Raw genomic sequence first — 21,138 nt, 5'->3', positions numbered from 1 at the left:
CCAGGTACTGGATGCCCTGAATTGCGGCCATGCCAAATTGCATTGGGGCAGTAGACTGCACCCACATAGAGCTGACCGTACCACATGCAATGGAGATGGTGTACCGCAATAGGAAACTATACCACTCACTGAATTTACAGATGGTATGTGACGCTGGACAAGTGATAACACATTGCTGCGCACGTCTTCTGGGGTCAACACATGACTCAATGGTCCTGCGGAATTCGGCATTGCCCCGGTAAATGGAACGCTATGCTGGACAAAGCACATGGCTATTGGGTGAGTACAACTGCCAATGCACGGCCCCTGTGAAAGGGGAGGTATCCAGGGCAATGACCTGTGTGTCTGGGATACTACAACTGGCAATGCATCACCGCCTGACGAATGTAAAGGACAGTCACCATAACCCACACTTTTCAAAGTACACATTACAGGTGGGCACAGTGTGCCCGTACACACCCTGACAAATGAGATGCACAACCAAGACATGTATTTGTAGCACAAGCCAATACATGAGGCAGTGAATACACCCACCCACGTAATGCACCAGTGCCCCCCAATGCACATGATGAGTGCACATCCGACATTGTGCATCAACCACATCATCACAGTTTCCATTGACTGACTCATCCATGTATGTAAACCACTGCACGATGCCAAACTTACCAACCACAAATGAGCACCAGGGCAACTACATATGGCACGGCAAGTCGTTGGACAGTGTCCAGGCGCTAATGTGGACAACAATGGCATTCACACACCGGTCAGACCATTGCTTGCCCCATATGAATGATTGACTAATGACACTTGATTGCATTGCATCTGATCAAGACATGGATACCACAAGCACTGACGTGTCCCCTCCATTTACATCCCATGTAGGTGATGCAGGATTTGCACTCACGTCATGGCTGATGACGCCCGTACGGAGGCCAAGGAACAGGCATGAGGAGGCCTACAACAGGGCACACATCCGCACATGTGGCATGATCCAGAGGACATTTGGCGTACTTAAGGCCAGGTTCTGCTGCTTGAGCAGATCTGGTGGATCACTGCTGTACAACCCAGTGAAGATGGGTAAAATAGTGCATGTGAGTGCCATGCTGCACAATATAGGCATGCGCAGGAACGTCCCTCTGCCCCCAGACACAGAGGATGATGGTGAAGTAGATGATGAAGATGACAATGGGGATGGGGATGGGATGGCTGTCCCCCCTCGCAGGGAGGCACATGATGGTCAACATGCACGGGATGCACTCATTCGCATTTACTTTTGAGAGACTGTACATGAACAGCATTGCATGATTATGGTGATGCATGTCAATAAATTGATTGTTTGCAAATGAAATAACGGATGTCCACTCGTAAAATCATTTCAAAAAGTGATTTATTGTCAACAAAGCAGGTAAGAAGGCGAATTGGATAGGAAAGCTGTACACCCGTACCCACCCACCACCCACCACCCAAACATACCCACCCACAACCATGCCCCAGACCACTAACCCCATCATGGACCTCCCCCACCACCCAAACGTACCCACCCCCAATCATGCCCCAGACCACTAATCCCATCATAGACCTCCCCCACCACCCAAACGTACCCCCCTATGAACTCAATGTTTCCCAGATTGTCTTGTGGACAGTCATTCCCACATGGTATTATTTCCGGCCGTGCTTATGTGCCTGAGCGTCCTTGCCAGAGGGTGCACTCAGCCAACTGGAGCGCCTCAATGGGCTGCCAGTGACAGAGCTTCTTGGGGTGGTGCTGGTGGATGGCACTGGTGGTGAGGATGGTGGCACACGTCCAAGAAACGCCTGCTGGGCCACATACATGCACTCGGCGATGGAGGACATAACACTGTTGCCCTCCCGGACATGGCGTGCCAAGTTCACATTGGTAGTGGTGAAACGCCTGATGGCCCTGGAAAGCAGACACACTGATGTTGCATTGCTTTCTCGCTGCAGCCTCACCTCCTCCCGCAGCAGTCTAGCCTCCTCCCGCTGCAGCTTCGACTCCTCCAGCTGCCTTTCGACAAGCTGGGATACGGTGGCCTGCTGTTCCTCCATCCGCTGCATGCATGAACTTATCTCTGCCATGGAGGGTGTTGGTGACCTCATGGGGCTGTGCAGTGAGGTGGGGCTGAACTGCAGGTTGTGGAGGGATGACAGGTCATCCATGTTGTCCTCCTCCTCCTGTCCTCGATCTTCTGACTGCATGACTGGGGCACTGTTGCTACTGTATGCAGCATCCTCTGCAGTGCAGACGGCCTGCAGGATGGTTTCTGTGGCCATGGTGGGAGTGTGTGCCACTTGTGTGGTGGCAGCCTGTACAGGGATGAACACGTGGGCTGGTGCATCTGTGCCAGTTGCAGCTGGTGCTGGTGCCTTTGTCCCGGAGGTGCTTGCATCCTAATCCCCGGCAGGTTGGCTGCATTGGCCACGCGCAGATGGACGTTGCGTCGCCTGTTGGGCATTGTCACTGTCACTTGTCATGCCTGTGGGGAGACAGAGGGCTTGCTGTCAGTCATGTGGTGGTATTTGATGGGTCCATCACATGCATCACACTGAACGATCTGTGACCACTTGCATGTACACACATTTGACTGTTGATGCACTCAGGTGTGTGTGTCACAGCTTGTACTCAGTCACGCACTGTGTGCATGTCCAGGGGGCATGTACTGAGTGCGTGTTGCTTATCATCTGGGTGATTGGTGGGTGCATAGGGTCACTCCACCCCTGGCTGGGTGGGGGGGTTCATCAGTGGGTGCACTGGGTCACTCCTGCCCTGGCTGGGGGGGTTCATCAGTGGGTGCATTGGGTCACTCCTGCCCTGGCTGGGGAATGGGGGATTTGTAGGAGATTTTGTCTTATTGGAGTAAATTTGGGATTTGGCGGTATTTTCTTACCGTAAAAATATTGGCAATAATTTTGCGGTAAACTAGTCTTACATTTATAGTGGGTCTGGTATCACACTATTTTAGTGACCATGGGCCGCATTACGAGTTGGGCGCAAAGGGATTACCGGCACCGGTAAGGACACCGGTGCCGGTAATCCCTTTGCGCCCTATTCCGAGTTCCCTTAGCGGGTCCCTTCCTTAACGCCTGGTCTGACCAGGTGTTAAGGACGGGACCCGTTAAGGGACTTTAGAGCTAATAACGGTACCGCAAATTGCGGTACCATTATAAGCTACTTCCCCATTCCCATTGAGCCCTATGGGGGCTGAAATGGGAATGGGTAATGTTTTTTTCAATGGGGACTTACCGGTCCCTCCAAGGTCTGAATGGACCGGTAAGGCCCCATTGAACCAGGTCGGACTCAGTAGCGGTATGGGAGGTAGTCATGGCGCAAATAGCGCCATGACTACCTCCATACTCGGAATGAGGCCCCATATCTTGTTAGCCTGTATTGGCGGTAATTTTAGTGGAATCTTACTTTACGGTATTTTCAGAATTATCTTATTCCTGTGGTATAGTGGTGAGCATGTTTTTTTTATACTATAACCCCATTATAAAACAAACCTTTCCTTTCTATTAGAATACCTTCTAGTTGTCTTTAGAGAGCCCCAGACTTAGACATTTCAGAGAACCCAATGTGTTTATTCAATGCGCCACCTATAGTTTGTGGCTGGTATTACTGGCTTATGTATATCCAGTAACCTATGTGCCAGATTAGGCACTTCTTCCCATCAGCATGCAAGGAAGGAAACACTCATCACACTGCACACAACTTTCTACTTTGCATGTGTCTATTACTGATTTTTTCTTTTTTGTTATTTTAGGTACAGTGATAAATTGGTAAATACACTGCTGCACTGGTATAAACCTCCCCTCTGTACTTTACTCTCATAAATGATTCACAGATGCATGAATGACACTAAAGTCTCAGTTGTGTTTTTTTATATATATATATATTTTGTATTACATGCTATTTACAAACCATCAAATCTTACCACGTGTTATTTACAGCATCATCTGCAATATAAAAGAACAAAACAGAACAAGCAGGTATTTTGCAAACATTAATTAGTTCCCACACTTTGGATATAGAAAGAGAAATACACATATAATATTCCTATCCTTCCTGCACTGTAATAAATCCTAGCCACACGGAGGGCATACAATCTGTTCCTCACTTGGCACAAGTCTCTTACCAAGGCCAGTAATCTGAGATTCCTGCACAACCTTGCTGTCTTTTGCAGTCCCAGTGTCAGCACAAAACTCCTCCGTATATTTGTGTGGGGAGCACCAACTGATTATATTCAGAGTCAGTGCTCGACTCTCTTGAGACAACCCCGTCCGTCTCCTGAACCCAGCATGAACTGCCAACCCTTCTCCTTTCTCTTTCTTAGGAAAACTTTGACTCAGCCCTTTATTGACGTGACTTGTCTGCCTACAATTTCTACCAATCATAATAACAAGAATGTGCCCTGTGTCAGCCTTCATTTTCAGAACAATGAAAGCTTTATGTCCAGAGTATCTGTTTCGTTTTGCTTCCTACATCATGCTTATTTTCTGTTCTCCACAAGCTGAAGAAAATGCTAGTGTTCACTTCCTCATAAAAAATAAATTTTAGACAATGCACCCAAAACATGGATTAACCTCATTGTGCATGTAATTATCATGTTAGAAATTAGCATTTTAGTAAGTTAGTGATGTTAATCAGTTGTGTATTTTAATGTAGTCTTCACACATGAAGCATCCAATCTATATTGTGCACCTCATTATTTTAACCTGGCAGCACACTAAGTTGCAGTTTCAAACTGGGCCAGACTGTGTACTTTGTATGCTAGCAATAACGCTATATATTATATACTGGCAAACAAAAAAATGCTATATTACATACTGGTAAAATGCTATTATATGCTGGCAAAATGCTATTATATGCTGGCAAAAATGCTATTATATGCTTGCAAAAATGTTATACATGTCCTTACATTCCCTCCTTTTTCCAAAAATTCTGGCTAATCAAACCCACAATTGGAGGAAACCCAAATTGTTCTTCATTCTTTTTCCATCATATGAATCACAATTGAAATAATAGCAACTCAAAAAAATGAAGATTTAAATATTTCATAATAAACCACTGCTTAATCATAGCAAAAGCAAAACAGATCCCAAACGGGTTCATAAATCCTCCTATAAATATTGTACATGTTTCTTTCCAACCGAAGTGTCCATGTATGTTTGAATATTTTTAGACTCATATTCTTTATATAGTTGTGAAATTAACATTTCAGTAATGACAACAAAATAATAAAATAAAATAAATAAATAAAACAAAGAACTAACATAACTAATCAAAACAATTAAATAAAATAACAAAGTTGTGAGTCTCCATCACCCTCACTTTCAGTCACATAGGATGATATTATGTTTCATCAGGAATGCTGCAGAATTAAGTTCAACTCACTACTGTTCCCTTGATGACATCCACCATCTTTATGACCGCACCTCTGAGATGTCCTGATCATCAACTTTTCATTCGGTGAAATTGTTTCATCCTGGCACTCCAGGGTGCTTTTCCTTAGAAATCATCTCTTTAGGCATCCCAGTCTCATTGACTTCACCTCCATACCTTGGTCCGGAGGCTTTATTTGCACTTCATCCCGTGGACTCCAGGACTCTGTCATCTTTTGCGTCCTCCGGTCCTGTGACCTCTGACCCCAATGAATATTTCAGTTATTTTTTCTAAATCAAATAGAAAAGGGACAGATTAAGTACATAGCACAATACCAATTTCACCCTTTCTACCACTTTGCCAAAAACAAAATGTAGTCCAAAACATTCTGATTGACTCTTCCGATATCTGCAACTAATCACATGTTAGAGAGAAACAATAATATACATATGACATCATCATACATCAAAACAATTTTTATGCAGAACATTTCAGCATTATACCACAGTAAGTCAACCTGATTCAGCACCTTCTGTCCATTTTTATTACCACACCTTTCCCAAATGTGGTATTTTCACCTGCATTTATCTCCACAATAAACATTATATCTATCGTTTATTTTATGGCGTGGGACACTATGAAAAGTCACTGCGTCTTTCTCTCCATGTACTCAGGGCACTTAAGCTGTCTCTACTTGCTCAAGCCTCCTGATTTCATGTTTGGGGTGATAGGTTTTAATTTGGTTAACATGAACAAATTGTTCTGTCACCATTTCACCCTCTGTCTTTAATATCTTGTTAACTACTGGGGACACCTTATCCACTACCTGAAATGGCCCTTGCCATGCTGCAAGAAATTTAGAATTTTTATGTTTACCTTTTCCAAAATGAAACTTTTGTACCTGATCCCCTACATTATACTCTTTCACAGATGCCTTTCTATCATAATATGACTCAGCAGCTCTTTCCAAATTTCGCTATGCAAATGCATGTTGTAAATGCTTCCTCAGTTCTTCCACATATTTGTGAACTGTAGATGCACTCACAAGTGTCTGCTCATGTGTCCTGTATAATAAATGTTGTGGCAGTACCATTTTCCTTCCTGTTAACACCTCATGAGGACTGACACCTGTCGCTTTAGCAAGAGTCAATCTAATTGCCATCAATACCAGTGGCAATCGCAAGTCCCAACTGGAACCTGCCTCTGCTACAAACTTCTTTAATATCTCCACAACAGACCTGTTGCAACGTTCAACATTTCCAGAAGAGGCGGGCCGGTACGCAATATGCAGTTTCCTTTTCACCCCCAATATCTGCCACACCTTACTCATTAAGGTGCTTGTGAAATGACTTCCTCTGTCTGACTCTATTCTTTGTGGTAATCCAAATCTTGAAAATATGATTTACCAGTAATTTAGCTACTGTTTGTGCACTACAATCTGGTGCAGGGATACACTCTACCCATTTCAACATCAAACAAACCACGGTCAAAAGATAATGGTTTCCCCTACTTGACCTCTTTACAGGGCCTACATAGTCAATTTGTAAATCTGACCATGGAAGGGTTAAACCTCTTTTCATCAGTGGAGCTCTATGCATTGGTGAAGCGGGTTTAAATTGGGCCCATAACAGGCACCCTCTGGTATATAATTCCACATCTTGGGACATGTGTGGCCAGTAAGCATAATATTTCAGTATCTCTAAAGTCTTTTGTAAACCTCTGTGTCCTGCAGTTATTGCATCATATGCATGGTGTAACATTAGCCCTCTGAATGAAAGAGGTGCCACCCACTGTATTTGTCCTCTTGTGGATTCCCTGATCATAAATCCATCCTGTAGTCTAATCCATTTTTTATTCTTTAGTAACACCCTCAACTCTTCTTTTCCTGTAAAATCTTTTTCAGTTAAAGGATTTTGTTCACGGTCTATCAAATGATTATAATAGATCCCCAATATTGGATCATCTTTTTGTGCCTTAATCAGATCTTGATCTGGTGTATCATAACTCCATTGCACTACTGGTTGTTCTACCTCTTTTGGAGATTTGGGGCGTGTAACTGCATCTATTTGTATGTCATAAATTTAGTGTTCAATGGGTAACAACTCTCCCATAACAGCCCCAACCTTGGCTAATTGATCTGCTTTATCATTTCCCTCCTTATCTTCTTCTGGAGATTTCAAATGTCCACAAATGTTCCTCCAGTATACTGTTAAATCATTCTCTGACACTAATTTGTCTATAGCTTGTATCATATTCCCATGCTTGAGGGGCTTTTCATTATATGTGATCATGCCTCTTGCTTTCCAGCCAGGCAAATATACTACAAAGCTATTTCGTGCATAATCAGAATCAGTCACCAGGACAATTTCACTGAATTTGTTATCAACTGCTGTAGTAATTGCTTTATAAATGGCTGCTAACTCTGCTACCTGGCTACTCCTAGCCCCAATTCTCATGCCTACACTAGGAATATCCTCACATCTCAACCAGGCATTTCCTATCCCTGACACCAACTGTTTATTGCTGTCATTTCCAATGTGAAAGGCACATCCGTCAACATATACAGTGGTAAATTATTGCATGTATTTTCATCAAATGCTTTGTGTGGTGACTGTTCAAACTCCTGCAAACTAGACTCCACCTCTACTTCGTCTGATACACATTCAGCTGCACAGTCATGAAAATCTGCTAATCCTTGATCAACTGGGCTCTTTTTATTCTGGCCATATCTTACTTCTACAGGAAAGCCTTGCCATGCCAATGTCCATGAAGTAATTCTGGACTGTGCTAGATTGCCTGATCTAATTGTTTTACTCTGTAAAAACTGCAAAGGTTGATGATTTGTCTCAATGATTACTTTCTCCCCCTGAACAATGGGACGAAAATATTGCAACGCCCACACAGTGGTCAAAAGAGTCTTTTCACATTCACTAAATTTAATTTCAATTTGAGAAAATGCCTTACTTGCATCAACAATAGTTTTATGGTTCAAATCATGTTTTTCAGATAACACTGCTGACATACAATGTTCAGTGAAACCTATTTCTATAAAAACAATCTCTATTTTTTAAGGGATACGACAAACATGGTTCCTTTATGAGACATTCATACAATTTAGCCACTGCATCAGAGTGCTCCTTTTCCCATTTCCAAGGCGTATTCAGCTTCAATAGTTTAGTCAATGGTTGAGTAATTTCAGCATAATTTTCAATAAATTTCCTGTTATATCCCGTCATTCCTAAAAAAATTTTTATAAACCTTTCACATTTCTAGGATCTTTAAATTTCTGTATGGCATCCACCTTTTTCTTTTGTGGATTTAGCCCATGTTCAATTACCTCATGGCCTAGGAAGTTCACCTTTTTCTCGCACCATTGGGCCTTCTGTAAAGATACTTTGGCACCCGCTTTTTGCAATTGGTCGAATACATGTCTTGTTTCATTAAAGTGACTTTTTAAGTTTTCATTTTTTATCAGGACATCATCTACATAAACTATGGTTCCTCTTTCCGCTGCATCTGGCATAGCCCTTCTCAAAAATATGCCAAATTCGCTCCCACTATTGACGTACCCAAATGGTGTTCTAGCCCACCCGTATTGCGTTTTATCAAATGAAAATGAAAATAAATTCTGAATGTCCTCTGTCAGTGGCACACACCAATATCCAGATGTAAGATCTAATGTGCTAAACACCTTTGACCCATGCACTTGAGCAAGGCCTTGATCAATGAATGGCAGTGGCCATCTAGACACTGGCACTCTTTTATCTAACTCATTCAGGTCTGCACCCAGACGCCATTGACCATTTGGCTTTAACACATCCAAAATCGGAGTGTTGTAGGTACTATGAATGGGCCTGATAATTCCCCTAGACTCCAAGTTTTTAATTATCTCTGCCAACGACTCTAAGCATGCCAATGGCAATAGGTATTGGTGAACGAATACTGGATTTCTACCACACCTCTCTGGCAACATGTAAATTAGTTAGGCGGCAATCATATGCATCCTTGGCAAAAACGTCTTTAAATTCCATAAATATTTTTCTCAATTCATTCTTATCCTCTTCGCTACCAAATGCATCTGCTAACAGAATCTGCTCCTCTACCATTTTTAAACATTCTGGGAAATCCTCCAGTGGAGGAACCTCTGTGCTTTCTTCCAACGGTGTGGCTGTATCTCTCTGTAACGCTGCCACTTTTAAGTATTTTGGCATATCAGCTTCCATTTCAATGTGCTGATTCTCTGTTTCATTTCCATTTAAGTCAAATACTATACACTTCTCCTGGTGACAGCACACTGTCTCATTGGAATCATAAGGATACACAGATTGAATTTTGAAGATCCCTTTGGGTTGAGAATCCAAATATTCTGGCAACACACCCTGTGCATCTACACATCACTCAGGGATATTTCCAATCACCAGGTTATTGAAATCTGCAGTATTATGTGATTTTTTGTAGGGCCATTCTTAATAAGGAATTCTCTTCTAAATTAATATCCTGACATCCTTTATTATCCACCATGATTTTGACAAACCCCTCCCCAATATCTATCAATGGGGTATATTCATAATCCAACCCTTGCTGTTTCATGGATTCATGAAGCACACAAATGCATCAGAATCCTTCATTTGCTGTCCATTCTTGCACTTTAGTGTTAAAGCAACCTGCTTGGTGAATGCAGGGATAGTAACATCCTTCTTCACCTGTAATTCAATCGCATATGGGACCAATTGTGCACAATGATAAGCCTTTCTTTTGTCTTTATATTCGGGCGCAGGCCCGCCTAGTCGGGACCATATTTTTTGGTTAAGGAAATCTAACACCATGCACATTTTGTGCATGATATCATTGCCCATATACAAATCATTTTCTGTTCCACTCACTATCCACACATTGTGGGAGATGTTTTTTCGCTCCAATATTAATCTTTAGCATGCACCTTCCTGCAATTCGATTTTCAAAATTTGGATTGTCCAAACCAGAGACATATTGGTTTTTAATTCTGAATGTTGGGATCTCCTCTCTTTCCATTATTCTCTGCAGTAGTTTATCATTAATAAAACTCCTTTCCTGTTCAAGCACCAAAGTGGCTTTTATCATTTTAGAATGGCCATTTATACCAATGTGAATCCATGGCTGCTCATCTTCCATGTGTAGCTCAGCAAGGGGGCTGATGTTTTTTTCTGTGTCTGCTTTAGGAATGGAGTTCTGTTTGCACTTCTCTTCTTTTAAATAAAAGCGCAATGTGTGTTCATCTATTTCAGTTTGCATTTCTTCCTAGGGTCCAAATAAATCTGCATAGATTGTTTTTCCCTTTCATTTTGCATTTAGTCCTGACACATCAAAATAACAGTGACACTAGGCACACAGCTATTCTGTAGATACACCTCCACTGCATCATTCGATTTGGCAACAGTATGACATTCATTTACACTGCTGTTTTGTGACTTTATTTTCTTAGGCCTTAATGTTTTTTTTGTTAAAGACCACAGGACCCCATTTAACCCATCAATGAGAGGCGACAATCTTTTCAGGCAATCTGTCTTATCAAGAATGGAATTTCACAAATAGATGTGATCAATACTTCCTGTTTCATTCTGTGTTTTCCTATCTTTATGTCAACCTCAGTGACACCCTCGATAGGCACCTCCTCACCGTTAAAGTTACGTACTGGGCCTTCACTCTGCCTCACTGTGATCTGATTCTGTGGAGATCTCCCTTTCATTGATACTTTTTACCAATTCTTTAGACATAATTGTGGCATGGGCGCCTGTGTCAATCATGGCAAATGTATTGCACTTCTCTTCCACAGTAATGGGAGCATAATATCTGCCTTCAACTTCTTCTAATACACACAAAAAGTGTGAATTCTTACTAATTTCAGGATTCATCTTTCTCAGACCCTTCTCACTTTTGGCTAAGCACATCGGTAAATGAAAGGACATTTTTCCTTCCTTTCTGTCCATTTCCATTTGAGAAACCTTACTCATCCCCCCATATTCAGAGGTCATTTGGAGTGTGGCCACCGTTCGCCCTTCCATCCAGGGATCATCAGAGTTCACACTACAATCCTCCAACTGAATATGCGTATAAGCATCACCTGATAAATTGTCATTTTCTAATTTTGGACATTTGTGGGTATTTGGTATGGTACCAATCTTCTTCAAAAATCTGTGGCTCAAAGAACTCATCAGGTGATTGATCTGTACCCTCCTTTCTAGTACTTATTCTTCCTGCCTGTATTTTATTAGCATCTTAATGGTCTAGGGAGGGCGTTTTCACATCCACACTTACTCCCTGATCAATTATTTTATCCATGCATGAGTTGTCTTTCTTAAATCTGTAATTTTTGTTCTTTTGGAATTTCATGTTTTTCTTGTTTTCCTTTTTCATTTGTGCAAATTTCCAACGTTTGATTTAACTCCAGGTTAAACCAAACCTCTTTTTTACATGTATTTGCAATTTCTGCCTCATGTTCATTTTCCAGTATTTTCATTTTTAAGTCATTAAGCATCTCAGAGACATTATACAAAACCAGATCAGGACAATCTGTCTTTTTATCATTGCAGGTGTCATGAATATTTAGTCACTTTAGTCACTTATTATCAGAAGCCACCTGGTCACTACTATAGCCTTCTGCCCCCTCCTTTAATGACTGTTTTTTGGGCCATGCAGAGCTTTCCTATTTGTTCAGCCAACATTTTTACTTGGGCCTCGAGACACTAGAATCATTCCATCTCTCTAGAATCTTCTCTTTGCGGCCAATTCCGATATTGGTTGTTTTCCCCTTGATTAAATCTATTCTGATATCTCTCAGGAGAGTGATTCCTGTTGGAGTTGTTTCTCAACTCTTGATTCATGTGTGGCGGGGAGCGGGGAGCACCTATCCTCTGGTTGTAATCCCCTGGTATCGGTGATTGAATGTATTGATGTGGAGCATAATTCATACTCTGCCTCATGTCTTGTCTCTCATTTTTTGAGTATTGTCCCCTATGCTGATTCCCATTTTCAGTAAATCGATCCACATACCGGGGTCTATCTTGGTGCCATATATCATACTGTTGGGGTCAAATCTACTCTGTGTCCCCAATGTCTGCTAGGGACCATTACTTCTTTGATCCTGATTTTGTCGATAATTATTGTTCATACCTGACATATCAGGCCGATATCCTGTACCTAGGGCTAATGTAGCTCTCCCTATTACTAGGATCCTGTGACTGAAATATCGGTGCAGAGGGTGGCAACCTCTGTGGAGTACCCCTCTGTTCGGGTGTCACATTATTTATGCCTAGACTTTGAGCAGACTCAAGTGACATTTTAGCTGACCTAATCTCCATTACTGTTGCCGAGGATTCTTTAGATTTTGGTCTAGTATCTTTCATTGTATCACTCTCTCTACCCTGACAGTAAAGCACTTCATATAGTTTTGTACTTTGGTGCACAATCCACTGAACGGACTTCTCACGATCAAATTCGCGGACTAACTGTGATATAATGTCTTTCTGCAACTCATAGAAATAGGCAGTTTTAAACTCATTGGAATTGGGATCAAAAGATACATCAAAATGATAAAAAGCTCTTTTTGAAGTCTTGCAAAAATTGGAGAGGGGGCGTATTTGGCCCAGTTGTAATCGTGTATGCAACGTTCTTTGCCTCCTGTAATGACTAGAATGGAGAAAAATGACGTCTAATCTCTTTTTCAAACTCTGCCCATGTCATGTTTTGCTGTTCATTTAATCCTCTGATGATACTGGCTGTGGGAGCATCCAGAGTTAAGTGGAAGTATTGTCTATATTGTTCCTTAGATATATGAAGGACTTTAAACTTATCGTGCACCGCTTCTAAGTGGTCCTCTATAGCGCACTCCCCTCCTTTTTTGAATGGTTTGATCAGAGCCTTGATTGACTTCATTGGGCCTCATTCCGAGTCCGGCGCTAATGGAAAAACGATGGCGGTAAAGTAATACCGCCATCCTTTTCCGCCGTGGACTATTCCGACCCATCACACCGTAATTACCGCCGCCGTAAAGTACGACGGGGTAAATAGCGGACCATTGTCGCGCGCCCGAGACACCACGTCGGAAATAACGCTAAGGCGTTAACCAATGCTGATCCCAAGTAAAGCGGACACGGTAAAAACGGGCTCCACAAGGGCGCAAAGTACCTTAACGCCATGGCGTAATTACCGGCATCGCAGAGAAGGTGTTAACAACCCTGAACAGTGCCAGAAAGAGGAACAGGTGCACCCAATCAGCACAGGTGGAGTCCATAGAGTCAGGCACAGCACAAAAGGAGCACACCCACACACCACACCCCCTCCCACACCAAGATGATACCAATTCTCGCAGCATTCATGGAGCAAGAGGCCCTGCTTGCAAGGCAGCAACTACGACAACATCAACAACAGCAACCACAGCAACCACAGCCCCCACCACAGAGGATACACAGGAGGAGAAGGAGGCAGAGACAGGCCCAGCATGCCCTACCGGTGCAGCCACCATTACCACGCCGTCAGCCCCCAATTCCACGCATCAGACCCACCCCCTTCAACCTCACACCAGAGCAGATACACACCCTGTACCGGCTTGACTGGGACACCATAACCACCATAGTGGCCCTGATACATAACGACATAGTGAGCCTAATAGAAATCAGCACTGCCATCCCCCCTCTAATAAAGGTAGTGTCTATGCTCCACTTCCTTGCCACAGGGACCTACCAGCATACAGTGGGGCACATGCATGGCATTTCACAGCCCATATTTTCCCGGATACTCAACCAAGTGCTCGATGCCCTCCTCAAGCACAGAAGGGACTACATATGCCTCCCCCGGACTCCCCAGGAGACATATGATACCAAAGCTGCCTTCCATGCACTTGCAGGCATGCCAAATTGCATAGGTGCCATCGACTGCACCCACGTAGAATTGGTGGTTCCCCATGCCATGGAGGTGCCGTATCGCAACCGCAAGCAATATCACTCCATCAACGTCCAGATGGTGTGTAATGCCAGTAAAGCCATCAGACAATGCAATGCCCGATACCACGGATCAACTCATGACTCCTCGGTCCTGCGGAACTCTAGACTACCACGCTACATGGAGCGACATGCTGAACGACGTACCTGGCTGCTTGGTGAGTAACCGGAATGGGCCATGGCAGTCCATTGGGGCTGTGAGTAGGCTGTCAGCGTACTCCACCCGGGTGGTAAAGGGTGGGGTAGAGAGATGCATACGGGTGGGACAGTCAACGCCATTGTACGATGTAATGGGGTGACTGTATCCTGGGACATGTGTGCATGGCCAGTGAACACCTGCTGCAATGTCAGATTAGCACAGTTCTCCACCATGATTGCACGAACACTTACCTTCATTCCACTCTCATGCAGGTGATGCTGGCTACCCATTGAAGCCGTGGCTCATGACCCCGGTCCGCAACCCACAAAACAGGCACGAGGAGGACTACAATAGATCTCATACCCGTACACGGGTGGTGATAGAGCAGACCTTCGGCCTTTTGAAGGCACGATTTCGTTGCCTCAGCCGGTCAGGTGGGGCCCTCATCTACAGCCACGAGAAGGTGGCCAAGATCACCATGGCATGTGCAATGCTGCACAACATGTGCATCCATCGGAACGTGCCACTGCCCCCTGACGTGGGTCCGCTACCACCAGATGAGGAGGAGGAGGAGGAGGAGGAAGGAATGGCAGGACAGCATCACGGGGCCGATGCACAGGAGGGACGTCACGTGCGACAAGCATTGATTGACCAATATTTCTGAGTCACAAGTCAGCTGAGGGGGTGAGGATGACAGGACATTGGGTACTGGGTGTGGGGATACATGTACTACATGCACTGTGAGACATTAAAAGACACATGCACAATGATCAATGTCCACTCTGTTTTCCAGGATACACCAAACTGTGTATTGTATAATCATGTGAAAACGTGTACAAATAATCCTCCACCCTCACCCCCCTCCCCCCCAACTCCCACGCACACCCTCACCCCCCTCCCCCCCAACTCCCACGCACACCCTCACCCCCCTCCGCCCCAACTCCCACGCACACCCTCACCCCCCTCCCCCCCCAACTCCCACGCACCCCCTCACCCCCCTCCCCCCCAACTCCCACGTACACCCTCACCCCCCTCCCCCCCAACTCCCACGCACACCCTCACCCCCCTCACCCTCCCCCCACAATGGTCCCATCAATACTACATAGGCCACATGTGTGTGGCTTCATAGTCAATGGGCACTCCCCGAGCCTGGGGTATCATTTTCGCATTGTGCGTTGTGACCTGCGGACCGGGCTGGTCTGCGTGGAGGAGCACTGGGAGGGTGGTTCCTCCTGCTGGGGCTGAGGTCTGGGGGTTGCTGCCTCCAGGGCATCAGCAATCCTGCCGCGCACCTCACAGAGCCGGTTTGTGGATGTAGTGATGACCTCGCCCAGAGCCTGCAGGTCATTGTGATGCACCAACCCTGATTCCCGGTTGTCCCGGAGAAACTCCTCTATCATGGCCGTGAGGTTCTGGGAGTGCACAGCTTCTGCGGCCGATGTGGGGGATGTGGTTGGCAGGCTTGCTATTGGGCCTGCAGGCCTCTCAGGTGTTTCGGCAGGGGAAGTGGGCTGATGTGAGACAGGTGTTACCCCTTCGCCTGTGAGACCTGGGCCATCACTCGACCCGGAGTCGCTGTGTGCAACCTGGCTGTACGATGGTGACTCAGGGCTGTAGACATTGGTCTCCTCCACGTTGACCACGGAATAGGATGTGGGGCTGTGTGGCACACTAAGGAGGCACATGGCAGCATTCTCCCCTGACATGCTGGATTCCTCAGGGTGCAGCGTGGGGCATGTTTCCGGCGGAACTGCAGCCATGTCCAGGTGCGCGGGTGGGGGTTGTGTACCCTCCATGGGGGTTGCTGGAGCAGGTGGTGTAGTATGGGCCTTATGTCTGCCAGCAGGTATGCGCTGTACCCTGCCCCTGTCCCGGGAGGTACTTGGCCGGGAGCCTTCCTGCTCCTCACTTTCATGACCGCTACCTGTGGGGGGCAAGAGAGAGACAGCATGATCAATGATCTGGGGGTCATCATGACTTCAAGCCTATGGTAACACATTTGGAGAGCAGCGTCTTGGTGATCTTTTGGTCGGTGAGTGAACTTGGCTTGGATGGTAAAAGCATACTGTTGGCGGGGTCAATCATGTTGGCGGAGTACTGTGGTGAGTGACATTGACCAGCTTTCTGTGTGGCATGGCCAATATGGGTGTCAGCCTTGCACCTGACATCATCCTGGGTCCCACTTGTTACGACATGGTTGCAGGGGGGGGGTCTACGAAGCAAACATGATGTGACTCTTTGGCCGGCCCTTTGCGGTGAATTACATTAGGGATGCATGTACTGTTTGGACTCATGACACTCACCTGCATCAGCGGATGAGGGATCACCGCAATCCATTTCGCCAACACCTTCGATGGCTTCTGTGCCCATCATCTCCGCACATGTTTCCTCCCAGGGCATCATTTTAATGGGTGAGCCTGGGCCTCCTCCTGTCTCCAGGGCCTGCTGACGGTTTGCTGACAGGATGGCCCGCACCCTGAGACGGAGGTCATCCCAGCGTTTGCGGCAATGCGTTGTGCTGCGGGGGGTGTTCCCAACGGCGCTCACCCTCTGTGCGACCAACTCCCATATCTCCTTCTTTCTGAGGATGGTGGGCCTACGCATGTCGCTGCAGAATACGATATCTGCATGTTCATGCAGAGTGTCGACCAGGACCTGTAACTCATCCTGGATGAATTTTTCTTTTCGGATGCGCGCAGCGCCCTTTTTCAGAACTTTAGGCATGATGCTGTTCTCTGTAGTATATTTGGTCGATCTGAGTCCTGTATGGAGTCCTGTATGTCCTGTATGGAGAGGATTGCAATGGATTGTGATTTTAAATATGGCCGCCGTGATGCTTCCCGTTCCTGTGCGATGACGTTATTTCCGTTTCCGGTATTTAACGGTGGCCGTAATTTACGGTTAGCGTAAATTACGGTCTCCGCTAATTACGGATTCCATCGAAGGCGATGGTGTTAAATACGTCTAGGTTTATGGCGGTAAGGGGTTTGACGGGACCTTTTGCGCTATGCCGCAAGGGAGTTTACCGCCATGGCGGAATACTCGTGCACGCAAAATCGGAATATGGTGGAAATAGCGCCTTCCAACCACATCGTACATGGTATTTACGCCATGGCGGTAATTAGTGTTACTTACCGCCGGACTCGGAATGAGGCCCATTATCTTGATAGGACTACTTGGCGCTATGTTTGGGATTGCACTACTTTTGTGATTCAACCCTTGTTTCAGGAATGTGGGATTGGTGGCGGCCCCCAATGGGTGTGTCAAACCCCCCAAAGGCGCTGCAACCAAGTTCAGACACCGGCACAGCCACTGGGGCACTATCTCTCCTTGTAGAAATAGAATTCACCTCAATTCCATTGAATGTGGTGCCTTGACGTTTATCCTGGGACTTGAAAGTGCATATTTGCTGTTCCAGATCCTTGCACTTTTTAAGGAGCCGATCTGCCTCCTTACACGAGTAATTGTTTTCATCACCCATCTTATTAATCACATTTTGCATATCGCTCATTTGCATTTGGCATTCATTAAACTCTTTGGGCCTCATTACGAGGTGGGCGCAAAGGGATTACCGGCACCGGTAAGGACACCGGTGCCGGTAATCCCTTTGTGCCTTATTCCGAGTTCCCTTAGCGGAATCCGGGGTCAATAACGGTACCGCAATTTGTGGTACCGTTATTGACGCCTTCCCCCTTCCCATTGAGCCCTATGGGGGCTGAAATGGGAATGGGGAATGGCTCGGGTGAATGGGGAATTACCGGTCCCGTCGACCTCGGACTGGACCAGTAATTACTCCCTTCACCAGACCGGAGTCGGAATGAGGCCCTTTGTCTCGCTTGTCTCTTTCTTGAAACATTTTAGCTATCTCTTGTTCAACATTCCAAAGCTCACCTTCTTTCTTGAAATTTTCATTTTGTAAAATTAGCATTTCCAAAATAACCTCATCTTTATCTTGTCTAATATGATCTACCAATCCTTTCAAGTGTTTTAATTCTTGCTCACTATCCTCAAACTGTTTCTTCCTTTGGGACAATTGAGCGTCGAGTTCTTTACACTTTGTAAGTAATTTTGGCTTTGCCGGTCCGGTCTATCAAGGCGACATTTGAATTCTAGTCACACTTATACTTTGTCCAAGTATGTTATATGTTGCGTCTTACTGAGTTGTGGTTAAAAAAGCCAATTAAACCACTCAAAAATTAATTGCCCTATAAATTACTCAGATATAAGACAGCGCCAAATCCAGTTTTTTTTCGAAAACAAAGAGTTATTTTATTATTTTGTTGAAGTTGCCCTTGCTGATGACCTGTGTTTTGGCTATTACTAATTAGCCTTTTTCAAATCAGGCCTTACTTGTACAGGCTTTTGACAAAGGAAAGGGGATATAATAATAATAAGATCAACCACAGTAACAGCAATGTGTAGTGCATTGTTCAACATATAACATACATTAGGTCGGTAGGCCATCCGCACAGCACAATAAATGAAAATGAAAGGCAAGATGCTATTATATGCTGGCAAAATGCTATTATATGCTGGCGAAAATTCTATTATATGCTGACAAAAATGCTATACATGTTCTTACAGGTTCATCAGTGGGTGCATTGGGTCACTCCTGCCCTGGCTGGGGGGGAGGGTATATCAGTGGGTGCATTGGGTCACTCCTGCCCTGGCTGGGGGGGGGTTGATCAGTGGGTGCATTGTTTCACTCCTGCCCTGGCTGGGGGGGGGATTCATCAGTGAGTGCATTGGGTCACTCCTGGGGTCCATTCACACTCATGGCTTTGTACATTGTACACTTATGGGCATCAGCAGGTGGGCTCACTCCTGCCTCTGCGTCGCCAATGCCCTGTAGGCCCTCAAGGTGCAGGAAACTGCTGCACCGCTGCTCCCACGACTGCAGTTTCAATGGGGATGCTGGGCCTCCACCGGTGCTGTGCTGGCGGTGTGCAGTGATGAGGTTACACACTCTCAGCCGGAGGTCATCTCACCTCTGTGGCAGTCCTTTACAGTGCGTATGGTCACCCCTACCGCAGTGCACTTGCGTGCTGCTTTGGCCCAGACCTCCTTATGGCGTTGCTGGGTGTTGCGCCGCTAGTCTGCACTGAATAGCATTTCTGCATAGCCCACTATGTGCTCCACAAGCACTGTGAGCTCTGCCTCACTAAGCCTCTGCTTGTGCTGTCTTCTTGCAGGAATCCTTCATGCTATTGTGGTCGATGATTCTCACAGCTCAGGGAGGTGATGTGGCTTGTGGTCTGTGAGGATGGCAGTGGATTGTGGTTTAAATAATGGCCGCCTCTCTCTTTCCGGTTTTCGGGAGCATGGTGTTTCTGCATCCGGTGTTCGTGTCCGTGTCCGCAGGGGCCGGCACGGTTATTCCACTGATTTTTGGGGCGATATGTCCATGTCTGTGGGTGTTTACGTGCCGGCAGAGAAACCTTTTCCGCGTTGTTCTGGTGCGCGCGACCGACAAACTGTAATCGCCCGTTGATTCTGCGACCTTGCGGTCGCGGAAACAGTGTCACCGTTGTCACGGAATCAACGGTTTCCGGGACGGCGAACTCGTAATGAGGCCCATTGTCTTCTCAAGCAACAAACTCCACACAGCAAAATTGTTGTAGACAAGAATTTCCAGTTCAAAAGAAGCACTTTGTGTCAACAGATTCAATTCAATGTAATTCTGCAAAGCGTCTTTAGCCTGTTAAAAAGCAGTCTGCTGATCAATGGGACATTGAAAAGCATATTTCTTCCTGGTAATTTTATAGTTTGGCTTTACAATCAGACTCCGATGTAGTATGTGTTCTCTTCAAAGAACCCTCAAGCAATGAATCTCTGCACTTCCTTATTATACACAGGTTGTCTCATCTGTTGTACCATGTCAATAACAGACTCAGTCATTTTCCTTCCTGAGCCAAACCACATTGCACGCAAACAATTCACTTTTTATGCAGATCCCTGCACTTTCTCTGAATGAATTTCCAAACCTCTGTTCTGCATATGGTCTATTAGGTTTTCAGAAGCTTTTTCAACGTGCGTTTCCTCTTTCCCAGTTAGTATGATATCAAAAATGTCATGTTCAATGCATACATCACTCAATTACAAAATGTCCAAGTCTTTAGCAACCAATCCATGGCATAGAGTGGGACTGTTGAAATACCCTTGGGACAATTTAGTACATTTAAATTGTCTGTCCCCACCAAATCACTGCAAATTGATCCTGTGATTCCAAATCAATAATCATATGCCATTCACTCACTTCTTTAGTGAGTTTCTCAACCAATGTAACCCTACCTGGCAAAGCTAAATGCGATGAAGCCAATTTAGCATGTCCAACTAAAACAAAATTCGCCACTTTCATATGGATTTTGCAGTTGCCAAAAACAAAGCCTCTCAACACAGATGTTACTCTTTTTCCTTGCAACCCGACCATTCCCAAGATGCATTCAGGAATGTCAACAATTAAAATACCAGCAGTATTAAAAGGCAAACCATTGCCAGTCAACATGTCAGCCCCTGTATACTCATTCACTAGTACACTGGGGCCAGATAACTTGTTTGGATTACCATTCACAATTTTAATTTCAAATGTTTTTGCGACTGTTTCTGCCCCTATGCCAAATAGGGCT

This window comes from Ambystoma mexicanum, chromosome 1p, assembly GCF_040938575.1.
Source record: "Ambystoma mexicanum isolate Mex_15411 chromosome 1p, UKY_AmexF1_1, whole genome shotgun sequence".
Taxonomy (NCBI): Eukaryota; Metazoa; Chordata; class Amphibia; order Caudata; family Ambystomatidae; genus Ambystoma; species Ambystoma mexicanum.
This window is presented reverse-complemented; position numbering follows the sequence as displayed.